Genomic DNA, 10,886 nt, shown 5'->3' on the forward strand with positions numbered 1-10,886 from the left:
AATATATAAATTGTCTAAAAACAGTCAGTGTACAAGCTCAGAGAAAATGTAAACAGTTAAAAAGTCTTTAGTATTAAAACTTTTCCTGATTCAGATTAAACAATAAATGTTAAAAGTACTGTATATGTTTTATAGATTCAAACGGTTGATTAGGTCTAAACGCTGGGTGTTTAATTTTGAATTCGCCGTAAGTTATGTAAACGTCTGTAATAAATCGCCTTTAGTGCTGATAAATTTTGTTTCAAAAAATGCACAGTATAAGAAGACAAAAATAGTCCACCTTACTGAAAGAATATCAATAAGAGTTTTCAACCGTTCATACTACCAAATACTAGTTTATTACTATACATTTGCAAATGTTCTTTGACTTCTGTACTATTTTCGTGATTAGAGGAAAAAGACGGGGAATATATACGGCTAAGATCTATAGCCCGGGCCTACCTTGATTAGTCCAAACTAGATATCTGTGCCATAATTCCACAAGGGCTGGTGTATCAAAATAAGATGGTATAATGTATGTGGAAAAACAAGATCTGATCATCAATACTTTTTCTGATGTGACTTTTTACCCCGTGAGTATTCCATCTGGTTGGTTTATGGATGTTCGTGCAAATGGACCAATTTTAATTATTGGAGAGCTATTTCACAAAGGCACTGTTAAATGCAGTTTATTCGGAAATACATAATAACATTTTACACAAAGACCTGGAAATATTATAATTGCCAGGTACTTTGCCAACCAGAAATTTTGAGAATTGTAATTTTCGAATGAATTGGAATGATGTTTGATTAAAAGATATATAGGTATCATACCAGTGTATCATGAGATTTATTTGGACAAAAAAAATAAAAATAAAAAATAAATAATAATAATAATAATGTGACAGTGAAGCGGTCAAAGATACGAATGTTGGTCATAAGAAATCAATTGCTTTTTCATTTGATGAAATTAAATAGATCGGTCACTACTTTTTTTTTAATTAATGACTTCATCTTTCTCATATCTCCACATATATAATTGATTTGAGTTTCATAACACATTTTTGAGTAAATAGAATAGATACAACCGCTTTCAAAGTCATAATATTAAATATTTGAATTAGTTCGATGCTAGTTTCACTGTGACACATACATATATATATTTAGCTCTTGTGTATTATTAACTTCTTGTTTACACCATGAACCATCCACATTACTCATTGCCCCCATGCCCGTTTCCCTATTGATTTCTCCGTAGCGTTTATCTGTATATTAGCACATTAATCACTATAGAATGCGAAGTTTTCCCCAACACAAGATCTTTATGTCATATTAAGTAAACTGAAGAAAATTATTAAACATAGTCAATAGGTTTAATACATAGTTTGTCGATATGGAAAATATATTTTAATGCTCTACATGCTTACATGATGGCAGAAATTGAAACGTTAACACGGTTAAAACATTTGACAATATTTTACTTTCGATTAAATAGAATATACACGATTACTTCCACTGAATTATTTATCAAGTCTATAATTATACGTAAAATGCAGATGTGACATTCAGCAAAGTAAATTGAGCAGAATTTCCAAATCTAAAATAAAGAACACCATCTTGCAATCCTGGTATGGAATATTTCGATCATACTTGCAAGATATGGAAGATGTTCACACTCCACGCTGATTGTGACTCCTGAATCTAGCACATATATATCGTTAAAGCATATACTTAGAGCGGACAGTTTTATGTCCGAGTCTGTAGCGAAAACAAGCAAGAAACAAACAAAAGAAAAAAAAGCAAAACAGCTTTAGCAGCAATGTCACACCCTCCTGGATGTATAACCAGGTAAAATCATTTGCAGACAGAAGTTTTGCACGCTTATCCTACCGTGCACTTGGTCCATGCTTCCAGTTTCTAGCGAATTCCGATTTTTTTTATTCATTTAATACTGTACTGATACACAGGTTTTATCGCATTTTCTTATTTACTTATAAAGTTAAAGTTTAAACAAAATGATTGAGAGTAGTTCACTTAACACATAAATACTTTCATTATTTCCTGATAGTAAAATGTTGATTTTATAATGGCTATTTTGTTAAACAAAAAGATTATTAAGATTTACTCTTATAATTAAATCACCTTGTCGGAACAAGTTTTGTTTTATTCTAAATTCAATCTTCATTCAATTTCGAATTTTATACATAATATATCATAATGGGTTATGAGATTGCACTCCTGGTGTTATTTACCTGTTATAAAAATGAGCTTATTCTTAATGTATTGGTAAAATTTCATTTAACATAAAGCAATTGAGAAAACTATTGTACAGTTAAAAGAAAATATTAAATCTTTAAATTACAGAAATTAAAAATACAAATTTTATAAGTGCATTAAATCTCTAATATGATCACTCTTTCTCGTCTGCATTACACCTTATGAACGTTCCTTATCTACCTATGTACATGTAGCACAGCTAGTATTGGAAGGGTGAGAAACAAGTTCTGCAGAAGCATGTATTATCCGGACAACTTTATTTTAACGGATTAGATAAAACGTGGCTAATAAAGACTGATACGTATTATGCAACATGAGTATCTGGCAGTGATCTATGATTCGCTGAAGTGAAGCCATATCTATCAAAGATAACAACGCTTTCTGATAAATGGTTCCTTTTACCCTTCGTTTTGTATCATAATTTTTTTTTAATTTCGCTGAAGTCATTCAGAGGGGTCTGGGCCTTCTGATAAAAGGTTGTTTATACATTTCGTTCCGTGTAAAATAAACCATTCAATGAATCTCTTAAGTGAAGCCATGTTACACTTTAACCAGTCAAAAAACAATTCACCATATATAGCAGATCCGAGGAAATAAACATATGAAGAATTGTTTTAGGACGAAACACATTCATTGATTATCTTGAGATATGATGAATCACACCTGCTTGGTTTTTAGAAAGACAGTACTTAACTTTAGTGTTAAATGTACAATTTTTATCTGGTAAATCTATACCTAATGTGTCTCTTTCAATTCGGAACGAAGCAACATTTATCCTCCTTTTAAAAACCAACATACAATATTATTGTGAAAGAGATAAATTTAGCATATCAAAATTAAGTTTGCAGACAATAGAGCTACATGCAAAAATGTTCATCAGTTTTTGATATTTCTTATTCTGTGGTGATTTAAAAATAAATGTAAAAGCACTTGAATGAATTACAAAATTATGATTAAGAGTATAAAAATATGATGAAATTCACAAATCAATCAGATCTCGAATAATCGACATTTCGAAAATGTGCTTATACATATTGAATCATTCATAATAAACGAACAATTTCAATCATTTTCCACCTGAACAAAACACAAAACACTCCATAAAATTACTGATACAGTTTTATTAAAAATAAGATGACTACCCGTGGGTAAAAAATGCTGTTCTCGCAGCTTTAAAACAACTTAGTTCTTGATGAACAAGACAGAGCCGGACAATTTTAAAACAGTAACATTGTAGGAAACAATAGAATCGCCTGTCTTGATAATTATTTTATGCAAAATACACTAGAGACTCTAAAGAGCCACAATCGCTCACCGCGCTCGTTAAACAACAAAGAGGGCAATAACTCCAACAATTAAACATGAAAATGTAACTGCAGAAATATCTCACCAAGCTGATCAATTTTACTCAGATTTAGGCTAAACTTAATGGTTTTGGAGATATATGCAAACATCTTCTGTCTGACCCGATGTATACTTTTGGTAACAACTGCCATGTTTTTCAACGGATCAAAAATCCCCAATCCGTTCTAAGCAGAACACTGTAAGGAATATCAATACCAAGTTTGGACCAAATGGTTTTCAAATACATATGCAGAACCTCTTTATTAAATTTTTGGGCCAGGTGAGCTAATGCCTTTTAACAAAACAAAACAAAATAAGAACAATCGAAAGTAAAGAGAAAAAGGCAACATCCAACAACGAAAAAAAATAAAATTGGCCCCTGTGAAATATGTCTGGCTTCTGCAGCTTCTCAAGCCTTGCTGAGGAGTAGGGGCAATGGATGTTAAAGAATGAAATTGTAGTTTGATTATTACCGAACTCGGGCTATTTCTTTTTATACGAGCATTTCAGATCGTATCTGTATCATAACGTAACGAAAACAGTACTTCCCAAGGCAATATTTTTAAATGATATGTAACGTTTGTATGTTTTAAGACTTTGTGGATTTAAAAGCCGAGATAAACCTGCGATGGGAATTAATTCATGTATATTCAAATATATAATTCCCCACAGATTGTTTTAAATGTTTGATATAAAATTACAAATCAATCAACTTACGTAGTCTTCCCTGTTAGACTGGGATACAATTTAACATAGGACCATATGGATACCTCGAAAGGGGGGTTTCTTTTATATGAAATCGTACTATATTATATAATTAGGGCGGAATTCTATTCCAGAAATTGCGGGATACCTTTTCCTTGTAATTGTGTAAATATTTACCTTTGACTAGCTTTAATAAGACCAATTACATTGCATTCAAATTATTAACTTAGATGCATGGAAAACATTTTGGTAAATATTGCTTTATCATTGTGCTGAATATTATATACCAGTCTGTAGTCAGTGATATATGTTGATTTGAGGATGAATTGGTTATGTATTCTTAGTACTCACTCAATTAATCACCTAGAGAAGGTTTTCAGTCTTCTTCAGTTGTAACGAATGTAATTGAATCTCTATCAACATACATAACTCTCTGATACAATATCTCTAGATAGCTATGATGTGTTAACCTAGCTTGCTCGGTAGTATAGGCAGCCAATACGACGCTGGTTCATCCTGATATTTCAACTAATTTAGTTTGTTTTCCATCTAATTTCCACAACTTCGTCAAATACGAAATTGGCTTCTTGCTAAACACTTGTTAGGATATCAAAATATAGTGCTAGGTTTGATACATATTAAATTTTCGGTAATTTGAGCACTATCCAAATTTAGCATTAAATTTGCCAATGATCGAAGCCTATGATTTTTCTCTCAATTTTGTCACATTCTAATTGGATTCCTTCTTTCTCAAAGTAGTCATCGATATATTTTTGTCTATCATCCTCAGTTCCGACCCAAGAAGAAACGTGTTGATGTATTCACTGAAAATACCACCAGATTGGAACCTGGTGTCGTACTTTGCAATTTTGTTAAAGTGCCATACTTCATAAGTCTTGTTTACAATATACTTTTGGCAATGGGATTTTAACTTCATCGGTAACTCAAGTATCCGTGATCTCTCTGTCGTCTTCTGAATGTAAGCATGTACTATGTTGGGGAGTCTAAGCGCATGCCCTACATATTAAGAGGCATTTTCAAAGTTTTCAACAATCACTCTTTGATGTCCTAATACTGCTTTACCCGTTTTGATTATATAGGTGTATAAAGATATAACATCGTAATAATTGATGCTTTCATTCCCTTTAGCTTCATGAAAGAGAAATCAAGGGAACCAAGGTTAAAGCGGTACGTTGTAATCAAAAGAATGTAATCCTGGTGCAATAACCTGACATGGAAAAGTATGTTAATGTGTTAAGGAGAAATGTCATAAATTGTGGTATTTTTATCTACGAAAACGATCTGCTTTTAAACTCATCTTAGGACGTGAAATTTCGTCGATGTTCATATTTTAAGTATACTATTTTATAAACTAAAACACAAAAAAAAAAGTTCACAAAATTTCAAAATATGCAATAAAAATGAATCACGTGATTGGTTAATCAATCCTCGGTCGGACCACATAAATGTCAAGAGTGCGCTGGGAAGATGACAAAATTGTACATCCAAGTAGGTCAATGAATATGTTTATTTTTCAAAAAGTGCTGCGGAAAGAGTGAAAAATGTACATGAAGTTAAAAGCTGGCTGGCAACTTGCTTGTAATGAGATATTTCGGCGTTTTCTTGTATTTCAACGAATATTAAAACAAAGTGATACCGATCGATAACTTCTCGTAGCAGTTTTCTGGTAAAACAAAATATGCCCTTTGAAATGAAGTATAAATTTAGTAAATCGACATAGCACATGACACTGCACTTTTTAATTTACTAAACCATATAATTTTTCACACAAGTGCACTGGCGACCTCCCACACGTTGACATGTGACGAATATGTGTGCATAACCGATTCAGTTGCGATAACAGACTACGCTTTGAGTTTCTTATATCTTTATTTTTTTTACAAATAAAAACATTTTCTTTGAATATTGTAGTTATTTATAATATTATTTGCAGAAGAATCGATAACCCATTTTAAAGATGTCTTCTTTATCTGCAGAACAAAACATGATAACCCCCACTCTTTGTATGTTATCTTAGAAAATTATCAGATTAACATTGCAAAAGGAAAAGTATGATCTGATTTTATGACTGCACACATTTTGAACATGTCATGTACTGTAAACGAAATTCCAAGCAAAATATTTATGATATGAATTAGGTTCTTTTTAGCATTCTATTTAGGAAATAATTATGTATGTATACATAACAATATTGAGTGTTAGCACAATTATAGAACGTTATGTTAATCACATTGATCACTGTACCTGTCCTATAGGATATGATTACATTAACACCCCCATCTAGTCATTGGAATGCAGTTATGTTAATCACATCGATAACTGTACCTGTCGTATAGAATATGATTACATTAACACCTCCATCTAGTCATTGGAATGCAGTTATGTTAATCACATTTATCACTGTGCCTCTCCTATACGATATAATTACATTAACACCTCCTTCATTGGAATGCAGTTATGTTAATCACATTGATAACTGTACTTGTCCTATAGGATATGACTACATTAACACCTCCGTCATTGGAATGCAGTTATGTTAATCACATTGATCACTGTACCTGTCCTATAGTTTATAATTACATTAACACCTCCATCCAGTCATTGGAATGCAGTTATGTTAATCACATTGATCACTGTACCTGTCCTATAGGATGTGATTACATTAACACCTCCGTCATTGGAATGCAGTTATGTTAATCACATTGATAACTGTACCTGTCCTATAGAATATGATTACACTAACACCTCTGTCATTGAAAAGCAGTTATGTTAATCACATTGATAACTGTACCTGTCCTATAGGATATGATTACATTAACATCTGAACCATTGGAATGCAGTTATGTTAATCAAATTGATAACTGTACCTGTCCTATATGATATGATTCCATTAACACCTCCATCCAGTCAATGGAATGCAGTTATGTTAATCACATTGATAACTGTACCTGTCCTATAGGATGTGATTACATTAACACCTCCGTCATTGGAATGCAGTTATGTTAATCACATTGATAACTGTACCTGTCCTACAGAATATGATTACATTAACACCTCTGTCATTGAAAAGCAGTTATGTTTATCACATTGATAACTGTACCTGTCCTATAGGATATGATTACATTAACACCTCAACCATTGGAATGCATTTGTGTTAATCAAATTGATAACTGTACCTGTCCTATATGATATGATTCCAAAAACACCTCCATCCAGTCAATGGAATGCAGTTATATTAATCACATTGATCACTGTACCTGTCCTATAGGATATGATTACATTAACACCTCCATCATTGGAATGCAGTTATGTTAATCACATTGATAACTGTACCTGTCCTTTAGGATATGATTACATTAACACCTCCATCTAGTCATTGGAATGCAGTTATGTTAATCAGATTGATAACTGTACCTGTCCTATATGGTGTGATTACATTAACACCTCCGTCATTGGAATGCAGTTATGTTAATCACATTGATAACTGTACCTGTCCTACAGAATATGATTACATTAACACCTCCATCATTGGAGTGCAGTTATGTTAATCACATTGATCACTGTACCTGTCCTATAGGATATGATTACATTAACACCCCCATCCAGTCATTGGAATGCAGTTATGTTAATCACATTGATCACTGTACTTGTCCTATAGGATGTGATTACATTAACACCTCCGTCATTGGAATGCAGTTATGTTAATCACATTGATAACTGTACCTGTCCTACAGAATATGATTACATTAACACCTCTGTCATTGAAAAGCAGTTATGTTTATCACATTGATAACTGTACCTGTCCTATAGGATATGATTCCAATAACATCTCCATCCAGTCATTGGTATGCAGTTATGTTAATCACATTGATAACTGTACCTGTCCTACAGAATATGATTACATTAACACCTCTGTCATTGAAAAGCAGTTATGTTTATCACATTGATAACTGTACCTGTCCTATAGGATATGATTACATTAACACCTCAACCATTGGAATGCATTTGTGTTAATCAAATTGATAACTGTACCTGTCCTATATGATATGATTCCAAAAACACCTCCATCCAGTCAATGGAATGCAGTTATATTAATCACATTGATCACTGTACCTGTCCTATAGGATATGATTACATTAACACCTCCATCATTGGAATGCAGTTATGTTAATCACATTGATAACTGTACCTGTCCTTTAGGATATGATTACATTAACACCTCCATCTAGTCATTGGAATGCAGTTATGTTAATCAGATTGATAACTGTACCTGTCCTATATGGTGTGATTACATTAACACCTCCGTCATTGGAATGCAGTTATGTTAATCACATTGATAACTGTACCTGTCCTACAGAATATGATTACATTAACACCTCCATCATTGGAGTGCAGTTATGTTAATCACATTGATCACTGTACCTGTCCTATAGGATATGATTACATTAACACCCCCATCCAGTCATTGGAATGCAGTTATGTTAATCACATTGATCACTGTACTTGTCCTATAGGATGTGATTACATTAACACCTCCGTCATTGGAATGCAGTTATGTTAATCACATTGATAACTGTACCTGTCCTACAGAATATGATTACATTAACACCTCTGTCATTGAAAAGCAGTTATGTTTATCACATTGATAACTGTACCTGTCCTATAGGATATGATTCCAATAACATCTCCATCCAGTCATTGGTATGCAGTTATGTTAATCACATTGATAACTGTACCTGTCCTACAGAATATGATTACATTAACACCTCTGTCATTGAAAAGCAGTTATATTTATCACATTGATAACTGTACCTGTCCTATAGGATATGATTCCAATAACATCTCCATCCAGTCATTGGTATGCAGTTATGTTAATCACATTGATAACTGTACCTGTCCTACAGAATATGATTACATTAACACCTCCATCATTGGAGTGCAGTTATGTTAATCACATTGATCACTGTACCTGTCCTATAGGATATGATTACATTAACACCCCCATCCAGTCATTGGAATGCAGTTATGTTAATCACATTGATCACTGTACTTGTCCTATAGGATGTGATTACATTAACACCTCCGTCATTGGAATGCAGTTATGTTAATCACATTGATAACTGTACCTGTCCTACAGAATATGATTACATTAACACCTCTGTCATTGAAAAGCAGTTATGTTTATCACATTGATAACTGTACCTGTCCTATAGGATATGATTCCAATAACATCTCCATCCAGTCATTGGTATGCAGTTATGTTAATCACATTGATAACTGTACCTGTCCTACAGAATATGATTACATTAACACCTCTGTCATTGAAAAGCAGTTATATTTATCACATTGATAACTGTACCTGTCCTATAGGATATGATTCCAATAACATCTCCATCCAGTCATTGGTATGCAGTTATGTTAATCACATTGATAACTGTACCTGTCCTATAGGATATGATTACATTAACACCTCAACCATTGGAATGCATTTGTGTTAATCAAATTGATAACTGTACCTGTCCTATATGATATGATTCCAATAACACCTCCATCCAGTCAATGGAATGCAGTTATATTAATCACATTGATCACTGTACCTGTCCTATAGGATATGATTACATTAACACCTCCATCATTGGAATGCAGTTATGTTAATCACATTAATAACTGTACCTGTCCTTTAGGATATGATTACATTAACACCTCCATCTAGTCATTGGAATGCAGTTATGTTAATCACATTGATAACTGTACCTGTCCTATATGGTGTGATTACAGTAACACCTCCGTCATTGGAATGCAGTTATGTTAATCACATTGATAACTGTACCTGTCCTACAGAATATGATTACATTAACACCTCCATCATTGGAGTGCAGTTATGTTAATCACATTGATCACTGTACCTGTCCTATAGGATATGATTACATTAACACCCCCATCCAGTCATTGGAATGCAGTTATATTAATCACATTGATCACTGTGCTTGTCCTATAGGATATGATTACATTAACACCTCCGGCATTGGAATGCAGTTATGTTAATCACATTGATAACTGTACCTGTCCTATAGGATATGATTACATTAACACCTCCATCATTGGAATGCAGTTATGTTAATCACATTGATCACTGTACCTGTCCTATAGGATATGATTACATTAACACCTCCGTCATTGGAATGCAGTTAAAACCCAATATGACACAAAACTGTATCTGAGTTCCAGGGAATATTTATTTACAAAGAAAACAGTCAAATTTCCTGTTACTCTCAGTTGAAAACTGTTGAAGTTCGGTAATATTCTGCCTCGAGATTCCATAAAGTCACCAAAGTGATAGAAATACCATCCATTAGTAAGACTGTCCTGCTGTCTATGAGTTTGAAGCTTGAAGTTGGTAAATATCTTTGTGAAGAGTTAAATTAAAATTAGCATATCTGTCATGCAATTAAATTACTGGTCAGTCATTTAAAAGCCACGCGTACGGCCACACGGGTTAAAATGAATTAAATGATCAATTTCACTGAATATTATTGAAAGGAAAACAATATTTGCATCCC

Source organism: Perna viridis, chromosome 14 (genome assembly GCF_037379345.1).
Source record: "Perna viridis isolate PV_CMFRI_1.1 ecotype Kerala chromosome 14, ASM3737934v1, whole genome shotgun sequence".
NCBI lineage: Eukaryota > Metazoa > Mollusca > Bivalvia > Mytilida > Mytilidae > Perna > Perna viridis.